The sequence below is a fragment of the Sceloporus occidentalis genome, unplaced genomic scaffold (genome assembly GCF_023333645.1).
Source record: "Sceloporus occidentalis isolate IW3139 unplaced genomic scaffold, rSceOcc1.0.p SCAF_34, whole genome shotgun sequence".
In the NCBI taxonomy this organism is placed as follows: Eukaryota; Metazoa; Chordata; class Lepidosauria; order Squamata; family Phrynosomatidae; genus Sceloporus; species Sceloporus occidentalis.
Window position 1 is genome coordinate 2,427,451 of NW_028317014.1, and position 19,440 is coordinate 2,446,890.

General features: G+C 42.5%; 1 protein-coding gene across 5 annotated transcripts in view; it reads left to right on the plus strand.

Annotated features, from left to right (window-relative positions):
- The window catches only part of LOC149298130 (teneurin-1-like), a 203,459-nt gene that overhangs the window by 6,658 nt on the left and 177,361 nt on the right, over window positions 1-19,440 (plus strand). The window lies entirely within an intron of this gene.

A 19,440-nucleotide genomic window follows, 5' to 3' on the forward strand; every position in this document is an offset into this window, starting at 1 on the left:
ATATGTTTGGCGGACCAACATATTTTCATGCCAGCTCACTCGGACCTCAGACAGACCTCCTGAGTGTGTGACATTTTCACACTCTGTCACGCTCTGTAACAATATCTCCTTATCTTCTCCACCGACCGCTTCCATGATCCTCATTTTCCGCAGCTCTGCTTCTTCACTTGCTTCTAATGCAGACAGGTTTGCAGAGAAAGAGTGTTGCAGAAATGCTTTTTTCTCCACATATTCATCTGTAATATTCTGGCTTCTTGGAGTACTTCTGCAAAAGGGTGGAGCCACGACATCCTACACATCTTCTATTCAAGTGCACCTTTTTCATGTATGCAAGAAAATATGAATTATAAAAATAGGAAACTGGCTATATTGGCTGTGCAATATTTGTCCACAAACAGCTTGTCTGTGCCATCTTTGTCCCCAGCTTGTCAGTGCTCCAAACAGCTTGCCTGTGCCATCTTTGTGCCCAAACAGCTTATTAGTGCCCCCAAACAGCTTGATAGCATAGACAAACTGTTTTGTCCCCAGTGTATCTGTTTCATTTTTGTCCCCAGCTTGTCAGTGCCCTCAAACAATTTCCCTGTGCCATCTTTGCCTTCAATAGCTTGTCAGCCAAACAGCTTGTCAGTGTCCCAAACAGCCGGCCTGTGCTTACATGACTTACCTGCAGGAGCGGTGTGTCTCTCCTACTCTGTGTTGTGGGCAGAGTGTTCCTGCCTGCAGGAAGAGGATGTGATGTCACTTCCTGCACAATAGATCAGTCATACAAGGCGTGCAGGGAGAGAATGTGAGATATTGTCCAATCAGATAATCTCTACGCTATATATCACTCGTATACTATATACAAAACCTTTTTTTATGATCAAAGAGAAAAGTTAAGCAAAGCTACGTTTGCATGTCACTGAATAAGGAAAACAGATATGGCAGTATTGGTCCAAGAGTAGATGGATGTCCTTAGTCAAAAGTGATACTTTTTATTGAACCAACAAAGGAAAAGTTGTAGAGTGACATAAACTGTTTACAATCTCAGACATCATTTCTTCAGATAAAGAGGAGGCCAATTATGCCCTGTAAGCTTATGTGATTGTCAGTGTTTTACCATTCCATTTTACATGCCTCTGCACAAACAAGCAGTAAAATGACTGCTAAGCCCCTGATCACTCCGTGGAAAACATAACATAGATTGATGTTATGTGTAAAAGCTTCATTATGAAAGGTGCATTGGACATGTCCAGTTCCCAAGAGGTGAGACATAGGTAATTCACTTACAAAGTTCATCAATCACCCACACTGATTAAAGGTGGATCTATAAAAATCAACAGACAAGTTAAATTTCACCTTGTTTGAAGACGGTTAAGACTTGGACAGCCCGTAACTGTCTTATATAGCCCAGAAAATTGAAAATGTAATGTAAATTGATGGTTGGCCGTATTATCTTTGAACAAATATAACAGTCTCTGATCATCTGACGGTACATTGTTAAAGTAGAGACTTAGCAACGTATTTGACTGGTGATACAAACGATTATGTAAAGTTAAAGGGAAAAAAAGGAAAGTTTTGGTATGATTGTTGAGGTCCTGAAGTTGGCGGGATTTGTTCTTGAGTTGTGTTAATTAAATTTTCATTGCAGAGCTAAAATGACAATACAAAATACAAAATTACACCTTGGGATAAGAAAAAAATGTTTCAGTTTGGTCTAATTAGAAATGCCGCACCTGGATCCAAGAGTCTTACAGTCTCATATAATTTAATAGGGATTTTGTTGTGAAAACAGATAGACAGCCATTGCTTGGGAAGTAAGTAAAAGTACTAAATGTTTTAATTTAGAAAAAAGTGCCTCAATTGGAAAAGATTGTCTTTTTCCAGAATTGGTTACTAATTACATATACATTTATCATTAGATAACAGGGGAGAGCTTTTTGGCCTGAGGGGCAAGTAAAGTGACCTCCCCTGTCCCCCTGAAGGTAACACACGCACTAATTATATCCCACTCACTCATTCAATATATTGCACACTCACTCTATCACACACAGTCACTCTTTCACGCACTCACGCTATCACACTTACTCACACCCACACTTACTTTGCCTAAAGTATGCTGCGTTACATGACCTCACTGACCTCCACAGTCGGGCTGGTGTCCCTGTTAAAGAAGCTAAATTGTGTAAAAAACGTGAGAAAAACCAGTATAGGGAATAGGATAGTGAATGGTAGGAATAATCAACCTTATTGACTTTCCTTGTGTATCTGGAACCTATTTAGGTTTTATATAATAAATCAACCATGTTTAAAAAGCTACACGCCACTATAAAATGTCCAAAGAGCAACGTTGTCAAAATGAGTTGGAGTGAAAAAAATGTAGCAAGGTATTGTCCTTAAATGAAATATGCATCTTCTCTTTGAAATCATATAACCAAGAATTGTGATAGCAATATTTGCAATAGGAGCTTATTGCAAATTTCATATTTACATGCATTTGCAATCTACCTAATTATTTACTGACGAACGTACCAGAGTATTATGAACACATAGTTACTGCTTCATAATGTTGTATGGACTGCATGGTCCCCATATGTACCCATAATATTGTATTGGTTCTATTCAAAGAACAGATATTTGTAAAATGTGATAATATCTTTATTATTATTATAAACTTTTATTTATTAAGTGCCAACAAATTATGCAGCACTGTGTAATTAAATGAAGACAGTTCAAGACACATACATAACAAATATACGTTAACACATACAGACACAGCAGGAGTTGAGAGCCCTGCCCATGAACTTACCATCTAGCCTTATGGTACTTTATACAAAGTTCCAAGAGTGGAACGGTGGACCTATGAGGGCCCTGCTCAAGAGCTTACAATCTATAATGTAGCCTGTGAAAATATTCATGAAACGAGATAAAGAAGAATGTCATTTTTTATCAATGTAGAATAAAGCTGCAGAAGAAAACCAGCGATGCTGAGCTAATACTTCACCCAAGTCTTATAGACTAAAGATACTTTGCACTGAGCAGGATATATGATTTGTGAACAATGTGTCATATAGAAGCTGATGTGTCAAATATTTCCGATTTGTGTGTTTAATGTTTACTAGTAAAAAGATAACTATGTCAAAGACAATCTACACTTTTCTAGCTAGGCTATGATAAATATATTTTGCAGAAGGTTTTAATGTTGGTCTCTACAAAGCAAGATGAAGGACAGTCATTAGTATAAACATGAGGTTCGTGGCAACATTCAGGGGCTGGCCCCTGGCCCCTCGTCCACTCCCAGTAACTAACATACACAGTAGCACACATACACGTGCCCATACATACTCATACTAACACATGCACGCCCATGCTAACACACATTTGACGTCTCCAGGTCAGTTTCTTCTTTCTCCAGGAAGGGGAGAAGCATTTGTCCATTTCCCTCCTGCTTACCACTCACTAAAGGCTGTCTAGCCTGTCCATATGAATTCAACTAGTCCCATACCGCCATGAAACTACTAACCTAAAACAGCCCTGCATACATTGTATTGCCTATTATCTAGGTAGCTTTTTTCCATGCATTTTACTTACTTGTCTTTTTTGGAACCCAATATGGGTTGATTTTCAGTTTTTAGTCACTTTCCCTTTGAAGAAGGAGATAAAATGAAATAACTTCTACAAAACGACCCCATTTAGGTGATTAAATGTATTAAAAATTCTGTGATGTAAATAAGCAGCGTTTCAAAGTTTGTGTATCCCGCTAACACAGGAGAAAAACGTTGATCTGCAGATTCACACATGGGATGTGTTCCTTTCAGATCTTGCAGATAGTGAAAGATTATTACTGGCTATCTTCTGTAATGGAAAAACATAGCACGGCGTGTAATTCATGTCACAAAATTTGAGTCTAATCATTGATCTTCAAAGCAGTTGTTGTACATTTCTGAGAATTTCTTTCATGTATACATAACACATCACCTTTTCCGCAATACGGCTTCAGTTATTACTTTGAATAAAATTGTTTTAAATAGATGCAGTCACAGTGAGCTGTAATTTTAAAAGGACTACAGTCGCACCTAGCAAAGTCTTTGAAAAGAAAAGATCCAAAAGATCTGAAGGTAGATTTTTCATTAAATGTCCAAAAAAAGAAAATCTGCTTACTTTGGCTCCAAAGTTACTAATGTGTATACTTAATATAGATAAGTTCTGTTTTTGCTGGTTGTTTTTAGATTTTAACTCATACCTTATTTCGTAGAGGTCATGATTCACCAACTTTGCCATGTAACACATGAGGGGTTAATCACATGAAAACAAAACATAAACTTTTAAGAACCAATATATCTGAAGTTTTAATGTTGCCTAAATCATATAGTTCCATCAGTTTTTATGTCAACAACATCAGTGCCTGCTTTTGTTGGGACATGAACATTTAGTATTTCTGACAAAAATATGAATACGCTAAAGTTTCCATGATTAGAGGATTATTTCTAGGAAAAGTCAACAGTAACAGTATGCTAGCATTTCATTGCGTAATGTGGGAAGGGAAAAGACTTGGTTCTGAATTTTTTCGACAGGGGAGAAATCTGTGTGAAAGCAGTAATATATTGGCTTTACATGCACTTGGTCAGTTGTACTGTCGAAAACCACCACTGATTTTCCCTAAAGTAGGGGAGCAGAGAGATAAAACCAGTTTACTCCACTGATGTCTGTAAATCTTGGCGTGGTGTCAATACCTGAATCCTCCCACGGTAGGTTATATGGAGGTGAATGTTTGAGGGGATGGGGCTAGCCATTTGTTTAATAGATACTGGCTTTGTGTGGGGTGGTTGTAGTTGTGGATGGAGGCAGGGCTAGCCCCGATTGTTTTATGTAGGCCGGGGAAGTGGGTAGGGCAAAGTCACTCATATACCCAGGGAAGCAGCGTTTCACCTGGAGACTCTGAGTCAATCCAGGAGAGTTCACAGGAATGATTATTGTCCGTTTGCTACGTGGTACTACAGTACTAGTTAATATATATATAAGGCAAGCCACAATAAACCTTAGAGATTTGCTGTTTATGCCATCATAATCCTGGAATATTTGTTTGGAACTCCATACTGTCTCCTTCAGTCTGCCTCTGTGCAGCATATCTCTAACTTTTAGAAACGCAGTTGCTTCATGGATCTTGTGAGTTTATTGCAAGGAAAGGGTGTATTGTTGGTAACTTTTAGTTTTAGAATTTCAAGTATGGACGGCTTGCATCCTCATTCACTGTCTTTAGCTGATGTTCTATTTAACCATTGTTATTGTTTTTATGATCAATTAAACATTGTAGCTGCTAATAGGAAATGTTTATGTTCAGTCCATAAAGGACAATTTGCTTGTAATAAGGTGAAAAGCCATTTAAGCCCGAGAGAGTATTTGCGAATGTTGTGTAGTTATAATTTTATGGCTTCAGCTAATGGATCAGAAGGGACATCTTTATCTCTGTTGGTTACTTCCAGAGCTGGAGAGTGATTAGGCAACAAATAATGGTCCTTGCTCTAAAGGTCATTTAGTCACTGTCACTTATAATGGTCAGACTGAATATTTTACATGACCTAATTGTTTTTCTATATTCATAATCAAACCATAATTGAAGCCCAGAGGCTCAGCTTCAATTGAATAGAAGCAAATAACATGAAACATCTCAGTCTGCTTCAGAAACACATAGTAGAGAAAATAATAACTTTTTTTTTTTTTTGCTCTGGAACTTTTTAAATAGGTAGTATTATCTATAAAAGGTAGAAGCAATTTATTTTTCTGCTTTAGCTTCGTTTTCTTTTAACTTTCACAACATGCGTACGATTTAATTATATTTGCTAAAAATAGGATTTTATTTGTCATTTAAATAATTAGCCAGCACAAATTAGAATGCAATTCGTGTAAAAAGCAAAATGTGTTATGTGAAAAGTTTAACCCCTTCGCGACAAAGGCTAATTTTACTTTTTGTACCCTTCGTGACAAAGGCCGTTTTAACATTTCTGCGCTGCTCGTGTTTAGCTGTAATTTTCTTCTTTCCCGTTTACTGAACCCACACACATTAGATATTGTTTTTTTCAGGACAAGAAGGGCTTTCTTTAGATGACATTGTTTTGATTGTATCATATTATTTACTATTAAAAAAGTATAAAATATGGTGAAAAATCTAGAAAAAAATGACTGTTTCTAACTTTTAGTTGAAAAATCTTTTACTCATCTATAAAAGGTAATAAAAAAACCTGCTAAATAGATTCTACTATTTGTCCTGAGTTTAGAAATACCCAATGTTTTTATGTTTTTTTGCTTTTTTCTGCACATTATGGAGCAATAAGTACAGGTAGCGTTTTGCTATTTCAAAGCCATTTTTTCCAAATCTGGTAATTCTTCCCCCCATGTGCCATTTCGGGTATCTTTGAAGCCGACCAATGCAATTTACCCCATCAAATCATATATTTTTGAAAACTAGACAGCCCAGAGTATTCCAAATGCTGGTATTTTAACCCTTGCCAAGCACTTATTCTACCATCAGCCTTTGTCAAACTTTATGGTAGTAATTTTTTTGCATTTGTTTTTTCACACACATTTTACTTTAGGTATGAATAAACAGGTTCTGGTATATGTCACTATCACAAAACACCCCAATATGTGTTTAGCAACATCTCCTGAGTACAGCGATACCTCACATGAATGATTTTGCCTGGCTGTTTGGGGGAAAAAGGGCCACATTTGGGGCATGCACATTTTTCAATGTTGAACTTTGGCATTTGGGGATCCACTGCCCATGCCCTATTTGGTACATCTTTGAGCTGGGCCATTTCAGTGTGCCCAACAAAACCATATATTTTTTAAAACTAGACACCCCAGGGTATTTTAAATGCTGGTATTTTAACTCTTTGCATGCACACATTTTACCACCAGCATATTTTCAAAGTTTGCAGTAGTATTTTTGTGTGTGTATTTTTCCCACACACACCTACTTTATGTATGAATTTACAGCTCCTGGTATATGCCGCTGTCACACAACACCCCAATATGTGTTCAGCAACATCTCCTGAGTACAGTGATACCCCACATGCATGGGTTTGTCATTTTTGGGGGGAACTAAAAGGCCACATTTGGTACGTGTGCATTTTTCTAATTGGAAATTAGATGTGTGGCCATCCTTCCCCCCGTGTTAATTGGGACCTTGTTGAACCCGGCCAATTCAATTTACCCCATCAAATCATACATTTTTTAAAAGTAGACACCCCATGGGCATTTAATATGCCAGTTGTCACGGGCAGGGCTATCGGCCGAGCCGCGACGTGGGAGTATGGGTGTACCAAGGGTTAAACGCCAACCAGACTTCCGGCGCGTTTGGTCACTTTCCCCGCAGGGCACCAAGCAACCACCACCAACCCCAACCAGTCACCCCAAAACTCCCAGTGTAAACCACGCTGCCACCACCAAGAACTTTAAAACCGGGCGTCTTAGGTTACCCAAAAACAATCAGACCGCGATAACTACACAATCCCCAAACTGATATCTATATAGTTAACCGCTTAGTAACGTGACGTATTTATATGTATACAAAAGGCTATCTCCAGGCTGAATTCGATTAGAGAACAAAGACAGAACTGATTAAAAATGTTTAATCTGAGTATAAAATGGGTCACAGTGCTGTTACATAAAAATGCATATAAAAAGAGACATAGACTTAGATAGTACAAAACAGTGTAAAATAAAAGGGATAAAACAAAGTATCATACCATACTTCCTTGGAGCCTTGATGTTGTCTCTGTGATGGTAAAAACAGGCTCTCTCTCCATTACCAATTGCCCACCTTTTCATCCCCCCCCCAAGACCGCCCTTTTCCTGTTACCTGAGCAAGGGGATGGGAGTAGGGGGTTCAGAACTATGACCTTCTGAAGGCGGGGTTATATCTTCTCATCTTTGGTCTGGAATCACAAAATATGTAATATGACGCTGGCTGAGCTTGGCATAATTATGACACCAGGATCATCATAATTCTCTGGTCCTAGTGATCATTTTCATACCAAACTCCACACCTGTATCAGTTGGCACAAGGACACGTTCGCATAACACTTGTTATGGTCATGCCTGCATGGCGTGTTTGGTCTCCCTGAAACCAGCACGTCGCAGGCATAAGGATGCAATGTACGATGGGGCCCAAAAGTTATGTACCCATCATATTTTGGACATTATACATTTAATAATTTTACCCTGTGTCTATTGATACCCTGTCTCCACACCCCAGGGAGATGTTGCCAGGATGTCTGGCCTTTCACTCTTCCACAGGAATCCCTTCCTGTCCAAGGTGACAATACCCAGCATGGGGTAATCAAGTTTTATTTTGGGTTCTGGCTCCAAAAGGAAAGGTGTGAACAAATGTTACTGGACTTAGCATCAGTCAAATGCCTTAACCCATTCAGTGCCAAGCTCCAGTTACTCATGCCGTGGCATGACACCAGTATTTTAACTCTTTCCATGCGAGAATTGTTTTAAGCTAATATGCTAATTTTAGGACTTGCTCCCAAAAATATATTTTTTATATATATATATATATATTTTTGCCTTTTTAAAATTTTTTTAACATTTTTTTTCAACTTGAAGGTTCCCCTGATAGTGACATCAGTGGGAAATTATTTTTACATTTTACTGTTTTTTTACTATTTTTTTTCTAATTATTATTAATTTTATTTTATTTTTAATTTATTTTTTCTAATCACACTGTGATTAGAAAGCTGAGCTCCATTGACTTGCATGGTTGAATACAGTACCTATATTCAACCTGCAAGTGGAGCCAGAGTTCTCTAAAGGGTCTGGAGACCGTCTAGCGAACTTTTTAGACTTTATTGTTTTTCTTTATTGAATTTTCCCGGACCGCCGCAATCTTGCTGATGGCGAAGATCACCGGCAGCTGCGGCTGTGACCGCTCTCCGGAGCGGTCACAGTCCATCCCCAGGTAAGTGTTTGGTGTCGCTGGATGCCTCCTGATCGAGGCATTCCAGCGACACCATTTAAGTTTAGGAGGCGATCGTTGATCGCCTCCTAAAAGCTTTTAAAATGGGCGGATGTTGACGCCCCTTTGTGCCGATAATGGCGTTGCTGAATGCCTCGAGGTCGAGGCATTACAGCAACGCCGTTTCGGTGCAGAAAGCGAAAATAGATCGCTTTCTGCACCGGTTTAATGACGTGCCGGTCCTGGCACGTCATTTGTCGTTATCGACTTGAATTAACGTGACTTGCCCGGACCGCCAATTGTCATCAAGGGGTTAAAGGAATAAGAGTAAATGATAGCATTTTTCTAACGAATGTCTAAGTGGAATTTATCATTTAGCCTGAATAATCGCTTTATGACCCAGAATATTATAAAGAAGAGAAACCGTGTGTAGCAACTTATGTCCATGTGTAGGTATATCTGAACAACTGAATGCTAGAGTAGTTAGTTAATGTGTGCATGTCTTCTGGGGTCAGATACCTTTGCACAGGACCTTTTATTGTGTTGACCTTTGCTGTCCCATGGTTCAAAATCTATGTGCTTTCTATAACAGGGCCTCCCACTGAGTTTTTCTTGCTGTGTATGGTACGAGTCTATATGTTTTTAGAAGGGAACTCATTTAATTAATAGAAAACTAGCCGATTAATTCTATAGATATGTTTTAATATCTCATTTAATTTGCAAGGGGTGTGAGATTTTTTAAGATCTATTGTGTGTTTTACCATCAGGGTATCTAGAGTGACAAGGACTTTCTCATGCACTCGGCCATTCCTGTGATCTTTTAATATTTGGGTTTTTTTCTGTTTTGTTTTTAGACAAAACTGGATAGTATGCATTAGACATATGGGGCACAATTCAATACTCCTGACTCAATTTGGTAGTTGTTGGAAAATAAAGAGTGTTTGTTCTGTATATTATTGTGTGGAACAAATCAATGGTCCTGACTAAATGCACAACAACGAGCGTTCTCAGCCAAAATGCAGTAAGCGATTATGTCACCTAATCACACCATATTGTGGTATGGTCCATGTTGGAGCACCCTGTTGACACAGCAAATTAGGATTACAGTTAATTGGGATGGAAAACGTTCAACAGACTGAAATAGGTCAACCATGTATTAAATCAATATAGAAACACTATAGTTGTTATAGTAAACATATTATTATCATTATTATTATTATTATTGTTTTAAATAGAATCATTATATTCTGCAGCGCTGTACAAAGGGTAAACAGGACATAACAAGTAGTGCATAATATAGCAATTTGACTTACAGAAACAACATTAATGAGAAGAATCACATGTTTCTAATTTGAATTGGTTGTGATTATTTTTAATATTAATTATTCTAGAATCACAGATATTGTCAGGACCCTACCGCGTCCTCGGCCATGTGTCCGTCGGGTCCCAACCCGTCGTCGACGGAGGTCCTCACCCGGCGGAGTCCCCGCCGGGCAGCTTCATCCTCGGCCGCACGGAACGGCATCTCCGTGCCGCGGGCCGCGTCCCCGGTCTCCGTTGCGGCGGCAGCCGCACGCCAGGACTACGAGTATGGCGGGGGGGCGGGTCCTGCGGTCCCAGACCGCTGCTGGCAGCCAGGGGAGGCGTGTCCTGCGGTCCCAGACCGCTACTGACAGCCAGGGGAGGCGTGTCCTGCGGTCTAACCGCAGAGGGGAGGGATTAGGGACTAATTGACAGCCACAGAGAGAGGAGGGGTTAGAGGAGGAGCAACAATTAGGCGGGCTATTTAAACCTGCAACCCTGTACCTTCAGTACTTGGTTGTTCAAGTTCCCTACCGAATTCCTATACCCTGTTGCTGTTTTTGGATTATTACGGACTTTTGACCTCGGCTGGATTTCTGGACTTTGTTTTTGGATTACCCTTGTTGTACTGCGAACCTTCTGATTTGATCACACGGACTTTTGACCCTTGGCTATATTCTGGACTTTGTGTGTTGGATTACCCTTTACTTCACTCCCTTGCACCCGGTGTCTCTCTGCGCTGCGCTCCGATCCCAACTCAGCCTTGACATAACAACCAAGTCATATGGAGCCTGCAGGAGTCACCGATGCCTTCATGGCACTCACGCAGCAGATTGCAACTTTGGCTCACACCATGCAAGGGCTGCAGGAGAATCAACAGGCCTTGCAAGCCCAGGTGCAAGCCCTACAAGCGGCTCCCATGGCCGCGGCTCCACCTGCACCTCCTGCCCCTCCTCCTATTGCTGACGCCATAGCCGCACAGGCACCTGACCCTCACGTACCGCTCCCTGACCGGTTCTCCGGGGACCGCTCCAAGTACAAAGCGTTTATTACCTCTTGTGAACTGCTGTTTGCCCTTAAACCCAGGGCCTATGCCACGGATTTCGTGAAAGTGAGAACCGTCATTGCTTTGCTTACCGGAGCCCCTATGTCTTGTCTCACCACCTTCTGCAGGTGGAACATCCGTCCTTGAATAACTGGGAGGACTTCCGACGCTCCTTGGATGCCTTATATGACGACCCTCACAGAACCGCCACAGCGGAGACCGCTCTGAGAGTCCTCAAGCATGGAAGGAGGCATGTGGAGGAATACGTAGCAGAATTCCGTGGGTTGGCTGTAGAGACTCAATGGAATGAACCAGCCCTTGTGCATCAGTTCCGCCTGGGACTTTCTGACCAATTGAAAGACGAGTTAGCCAGAGTAGGCATACCAGAGACCCTGGAGGAGCTGACTCGACTGGTGACACAGATGGACAGGCGCTTTCGGGAACGGCGTTCGGAACGGTCCGCCGCTGTCGGTCCTCCTCGTCCTATACCGTTTTACCATGCTACTCCTGCCTCCGCTCCAGCAACAACAGAGGAACCTATGATGATAGGCATGGCTCGTTGGCCGTTACCTGAAGCAGAAAAAGAAAGACGGAGAAAAGCTAACCTCTGCCTCTACTGCGGTGGTCCGGGCCACACTTCCTACCAGTGCCCTGCCCTGGCCTCCAGAGGTAAGCGTTCTCCACCTGCGTATCCTGTTTTGTTTGGGGGCCTGTCTAGCCACTTATCCATCCCTGTCTCATTACAGTGGGACGGAAAAAGTATCCAGCAGAAGGCCATCATTGACTCCGGAGCCAGCGAATGCTTCATGGATCTTGCGCTGGCACGTGCTTCAGGTCTCCCAACCCAATCCAAGGCACAACCACTCACGATCCATCTCGTGGATGGCACCCCAATGAAGTCAGGCCCAGTAACCAACGAAACCATACCGGTCTCCCTCACCGTTGGGACCGGACACCAAGAGACTCTATGTTTCAACCTGGCACCGTCTCCTTTGTTTCCCATAATCCTGGGGTTACCGTGGCTTCGCCGTCACAACCCCTGTATTGACTGGACTGCTGGTGCGTTGACTTTCTCCTCTTCACACTGTAACCGGCACTGTCTTCTCGATGCACGTTCACCTACACCCCACTTTGTTTCATCCACGGTGTCCGCCCCGTCACCCAAGATACCCATACCCTACCAGGACTACGCTAAGGTCTTTGACAAAAAGGAAGCGGAACAATTACCACCACATAGGACATATGACTGTCCGATTGATTTGATACCGGGTGCCGCTATTCCCTTCGGGAGGATATTCCCCCTGTCTGAACCGGAACTCAAGGTCTTGAAGGACTATATTGAAAGCAGTGTACGCAAGGGCTTCATTAGGCCTTCAACGTCACCTGCGGGTGCTGGTATCTTTTTTGTGGGTAAGAAAGACGGTGGAGTAAGACCATGTGTGGATTACCGTGCACTGAATAAAATCACCATTAAAAACAAATACCCGCTTCCTCTCATACCTGAGCTGATGGATAGGCTAAGTGGGGCGTGTATCTACAGCAAGATCGACCTGTTAGGGGCTTATAATTTGGTGCGTATAAGGAGGGGGGATGAATGGAAAACGGCCTTTCGTTCCCGCTATGGTCATTACGAATACAGGGTCATGCCATTCGGCCTTTGTAACGCGCCCGCCACGTTCCAGCATTTCCACCACGTCATCTTTCGGGATTTATTGGACACCTGCGTCATAATATACCTAGACGACATCCTTGTGTACTCCTCGTCAGTGATGGAACACCGGAAACACGTGCGACAGGTCTTGACCCGTCTACAGGAGAACCAACTGTACGCAAAGTTAGAAAAATGCACCTTTGACACAACAAGAATTGAATACCTCGGCTTCATCATAACCCCTGGTCACATTGAAATGGACCCCAAAAAGGTTGAAGCCATATTGCAGTGGCCCACGCCAACATCGGTCAAAGCCGTACAGAGGTTTGTGGGTTTCGCCAACTATTACAGGCGGTTGATCAACAGTTTCTCCCGGATCATCCGTCCTATCACACAGTTGACCACCAAACAAAACCATTTTCAGTGGACATCACAAGCACAACATGCCTTTGAACTCTTGAAACAAAAGTTCACGACTGCACCCATACTCGTTTTGCCTGACCCAGTAAAACCGTATTTCTTGGAGGTAGACGCCTCTGAAACCGCAGTAGGCGCGGTGTTGTCACAAAGACACGGAGAGAAAGACTCCTTGCATCCTGTCTCCTTTTATTCCAAGCGCCTCAACCCTGCCGAACGCAATTATAGCGTAGGTGATCGCGAGCTACTGGCCATCAAGATGGCTTTGGAGGAATGGCGCCACCTGTTGGAAGGCGCTCAACATCCTGTCACAGTGTTTACGGATCACAGGAACCTCGAATACCTCCAGACGGCACGCAGACTCTGTCCTAGACAGGCTCGTTGGGCTCTGTTTTTCACTAGATTTCCCCTACACATAACATACAGACCAGGCGCCCGCAATGGAAAAGCGGACGCTTTATCCCGGTTACATGACGAACAAGAAAAGACCACAGAGGCCGAGAACACCATCCTCCCTGCTGGCGTCTTTCTTGCTTTCCGGACGTCTCTACTCCAGAAGCTCCGAACCCACGGTACCACTCAACCATCCCCTGTGTGTGACGTCCCTCTCCACTCTGAAGATGGTCTCCTATACAGAGGCAGCCAGCTTTACGTGCCAGATCAAGTCAAACCCGACATCCTCAACGCCGTACAAGATCATCCTCTAGCCGGACATGGTGGTGTTCGGAAAACCTATGAATTGGCCAAGAGGTCCTTTTGGTGGCCTGCGATGAAACGGGACATCATGACATACATCAAATCGTGCGATACATGTGCCCGAACTAAACAACACCCAGATAAGGCTACTGGTCTCTTGCAACCACTACCCATACCTAAACAACCATGGGAAGAAGTGGCGGTGGATTTCATAGTGGACCTACCGGTATCCCAACAACATAATACCATTATGGTAGTGGTCGATAGGCTTACAAAAATGGCACACTTCATTCCTGTGCACCGATTGCCAACTGCCGCACAAACCGCTGACCTGTTTATCCGTCACGTTTTTCGTCTCCACGGCATCCCTAAGACGGTGCTATCCGACAGAGGGGTGCAGTTCACATCTCGGTTTTGGGCTGCATTCTGTAAAGGGTTACGTCTCAAGAGACTTCTTTCATCTGCATATCACCCCCAGACCAATGGGCAAACTGAAAGAATAAACCAGATCCTAGAACAGTACCTTCGTTGCTATGTGTCACACCTCCAAGACGACTGGTGCCCTCTGTTACCAGTGGCTGAATTCGTATACAACAACCAGGTACAGAGTTCGATTCGGATGACGCCCTTTCGGGCTAATTACGGGTACGACCCGCAGTTCCATGTGGACATACCTCCTACGGCCACGGTTCCCCCAGCTGTTGACCGACTCCAACTCCTACAACAGGGGTTTCAGACCCTACAGACCCACTTGCACAAGGCACAACTTGATCAGAAAAGGCATGCTGATAAACGAAGACAAGCAGCACCCCTTTATCAAGTCGGAGACAAGGTGTGGCTATCCTCTGCCCACATCAAATTACCGGGACCATCAAAGAAACTGAGTCCCAAATACCTAGGGCCTTTCACCATTACCGCCCTCTATGGTCCCTCGGCCGTTCGCCTTGATCTCCCTACCACATGGCGCGTACACCCCACGTTTCATGTATCCCTCCTCAAGAAATGGTTCCCCGATACGCACCAAAGAAAACCACAAGCTCCTCCACCTCCCCCGGTCTCGGTGTCGGGTGCGGACGAGTACGAAGTGGACGGTATCTTGGATTCCCGTCATCGGTATGGACGTATAGAATACCTGGTTCATTGGAAAGGCTACGGCCAAGAAGAACGTACGTGGGAACCTGCCTCCAACTTCCATGCTCCCGTGAAGATCCGTGCTTTCCATCTGGCACATCCTTCCAAACCTGCACCCACTCGCCCCCTGAGGTGGCGTCTCCGGGGGGGATCCTGTCAGGACCCTACCGGTCGTCGGCGGGGGCTCTCACCCGGCGGCGACACCGCCGGGCGCCCGCGTCCTCGGCCATGTGTCCGTCGGGTCCCAACCCGTCGGCGACGGAGGTCCTCACCCGGCGGAGTCCCCGCCGGGCAGCTTCATCCTCGGCCGCACGGAACGGCATCTCCGTGCCGCGGGCCGCGTCCCCGGTCTCCGTTGCGGCGGCAGCCGCACGCCAGGACTACGAGTATGGCAGGGGGGCGGGTCCTGCGGTCCCAGACCGCTGCTGGCAGCCAGGGGGGGCGTGTCCTGCGGTCCCAGACCGCTACTGACAGCCAGGGGAGGCGTGTCCTGCGGTCTAACCGCAGAGGGGAGGGATTAGGGACTAATTGACAGCCACAGAGAGAGGAGGGGTTAGAGGAGGAGCAACAATTAGGCGGGCTATTTAAACCTGCAACCCTGTACCTTCAGTACTTGGTTGTTCAAGTTCCCTACCGAATTCCTATACCCTGTTGCTGTTTTTGGATTATTACGGACTTTTGACCTCGGCTGGATTTCTGGACTTTGTTTTTGGATTACCCTTGTTGTACTGCGAACCTTCTGATTTGATCACACGGACTTTTGACCCTTGGCTATATTCTGGACTTTGTGTGTTGGATTACCCTTTACTTCACTCCCTTGCACCCGGTGTCTCTCTGCGCTGCGCTCCGATCCCAACTCAGCCTTGACAGATATCTCGATAATGACTAAGGAGATATCAATTATTGGGGCAGGGTTTTCATTGGTTTGAATGTAGCATTTGCATGCAGTCAGGCCATTGAATTGTTTACTGCATTTTTAGCACCATTGTTGCAAAAAACACTGTAGTCAGGTTATTAAATCAACCCCATTGTCTTCAAAATATACTATGGGCTATGTTGTTGGAATTAATGTTACCAGCCTTCCTGTGTGACTAGAATCGACGGATTGTCTTAAAGTTAACCTTTAAAAGAAAGTTTAAATACATTTATAAAAAGCAAAAAAAGCTACTATCAAAACCAAAAATCTGTATTTCAATTAATGGAGCCAACCAAGACATCTAAAACCCATGTATATAGATTAAATAGCTTTATGATGATATCGGGTGAGACTCAGCTAAACCTCTGTTTAGGATCCTTAAAGCATAGGAGTCTATAGGCTGTCGGCACATGGCATATGTAGAATTGTGGTATAGAAGCTGTGAATGTTATAGGAAACACGGAATATTCAAGAATCAGAGATTAGGAATTAGGAAATCCTGCAGGATGACAAGTAGAACCTTAACTGTGTTCCTGGCGCATTGCCTTAAAGATTTTAGAAAATCCCACAACAAGTTGTTACAGGTGCTAGACTTGATTAATATTATCATAAAAGTATAACGGTGATGTATAATCAATACATAAGTGCTTATAATGAGTATACATCTGTGTGTGGTCTACACCAATACCATTGTATTGTAATTGCTGTAAAAAATCATAATAGAGTGTGAACACTGAAGAAAGAGGAAGGAACTCACATAATAAAAAGGATCATTAAAATAATGAAAGAAACAAACAATCAATCCGTAAAGGGTGCAAATGATGAAAAGAGGAATGGAAAAACATTAAAAATGAAAGAAAGGAGGCGTGGATGAAAAAAATTAAGGAGATAATCTAAGATGAATGACGGGATGAATTAAAGGGATTTTAAAAAGGCTGTAATGAAGGATGAGGTTGTTTTCATATCTTGATAATTATAAATATAATGGCATATGTAGCGTATTCTAACTTAAGTATCTATACATGTAACAACAGAAATGCCGGAAGGTCAATATCCTTAAATTAGTAGAACCCTGATAAAGATGGACAAGCCTTGTGGGCTCCAGCTAGTTTATCGCCAATGTCTTTCTTTCTTTTAGTGATTGAGCTTTCTTTAACATTACATCAAGAATTGTCCTCAAGTGGAACCATGCTGGCTAACATGGCTTTTCTCCTATATCATTGGGATTGTGTCCTCACTCACATCATACAAATAGTAGGACCTTCTTCTTAATATACCCTTTTTGCCTATACTACAGCCACATAACAAGGAATTTTTGGGTGTTCATATTTATTTCAGTAATTTCACAAGGATTGTACATATGCTGCATAAAAAATGGGGAGACTAGATCGGCTGAACGGACGATGACATCTTCCTAAATATTCATTCCAAGCTATAGAACTTAAGAGTGGAACATCAATTGTAGACGTTACAAGAAATAAACATGAGCATATATGAGAAATATGAACGTGAGAATGCTAAGATTAAGACATGAGTGGATCCCACAAATATACAGACATGGACACAACTATATAGTCAACAATAACACACACCCAGCCTCTCACACTAACACACAGATACACTCAATGCTAACACAAATGCATACACACTAGCACATAGACATTAACATAAACATACCCAGACACACACACACTAACACAACCAGACATACACACTAACATACCCACCACACACACACATATTTATATATCCAGACATACACAATTTCACTAACACACCCAGACACACATACCCAGACACACTTACTAACATACCCACACACTAACATTCCCACACATATATACACACTTATACACACCCATACAGTATTATTAATATACCCATACACACACTAACATACCCAGACACACACACTCAGACGTATAGAAACGGACAAAGGCATATGTTCATACACTGACATATACACACACACATGCTAACATGCCTGGATACACACTAACATAACCAGATATACACACTAATATACCCCCTAACACACACATACACATACACACACACTAACATATCCAGACACAAACACTAACATACCCAGACACACACTCTAACCTACCCAGACAAACACACAAACATACCCATCTTTTTAAGGAATGGCCTGGGTTAGGCAGGCAAAATATGGGTGTTTATATTATGAACCATTTCTGATTTGTGTGTATTACATGGAAAGTGATACATATACTGTTTTAGCAATGCTACGTTCGCTAGGGAAACTTACAGAAGTACAAGCTAAAACAAAACAAATAACTTCGAATGAAGCAAATGACTCTACTAGTTATTTTCACAATCATCAGACATACCCTAGAGCTGTATACCAATACTTTGATTGCATTGTGATTAACACAAATCTGCATCTACTTTTTATTAAGAACAAGTTAGAAGCACAAAATCACTTTTATGAAGTCAGATTCTGTTCATAATGTAGCTATTTGGAAGATTGCTGAGATACTGAGATGCCATTAGCAGGAAAATACTGTGACCGCTGCAGAAAGAGTATGAAAGTGAAGCTATAGCTCTTAATAAAAAGCGAGTACGATGCATACAAAGTACAACAGGCATGAAAATGGACTTAACTCTTCAGCTGCCTGCTTGGTAGCAGCAACAAATTATATCACATGGATTGTTGCACTTAAAACATGGGTACATGAGTACTTATTATATGTCTATGCGTTAATGCTGGAGTGACCACATTTTCTCATGGGGCAGAATGTGGCTTCATTGGGGGCATAATGTCATGCAAACTGTACTAATTAAAACCTTTCATTATAAGAGCCATGCTGTTTACCCATCGTGACCCTGCTTATTCTCAATAAACTATAAGAAAATAATAAGAAAAATGTATAAATATTAATAATAACAATACTGGTGTCTATTTATTTCACTGCCAGCTCGGTCAGTCAGGGGAGACCCTCTAATCCTCAAATCTTTCCAACTGACCCATAATCCAACTACCCTCTAAAGTGGAATAGTGGAGCTCCTCGAAGGGACACTGGAAAACAGGACTTTTGGATTATTTTGCACTCCAGAACTAAAAAGGTTACTCACGCAATTGTCATTCTGCAGCTCCCCCTGTCGCTTGAACATAACAGGTCCCTGACAACAGGACTCACCTGTGTAATCCAGGACATGTGACCAAGGGCCACAATTTTCCCAGGTTGTTAGGATTTCTCTAACATGTAACCAATTAAGTCATTTGCTTTTTAAAATTCTAAAAAGCTGTTTGTGGCCCTCAAGGACCAAAATGATGTAATCATGTAGTACATTTTTTATAAATTTATTAGACAACC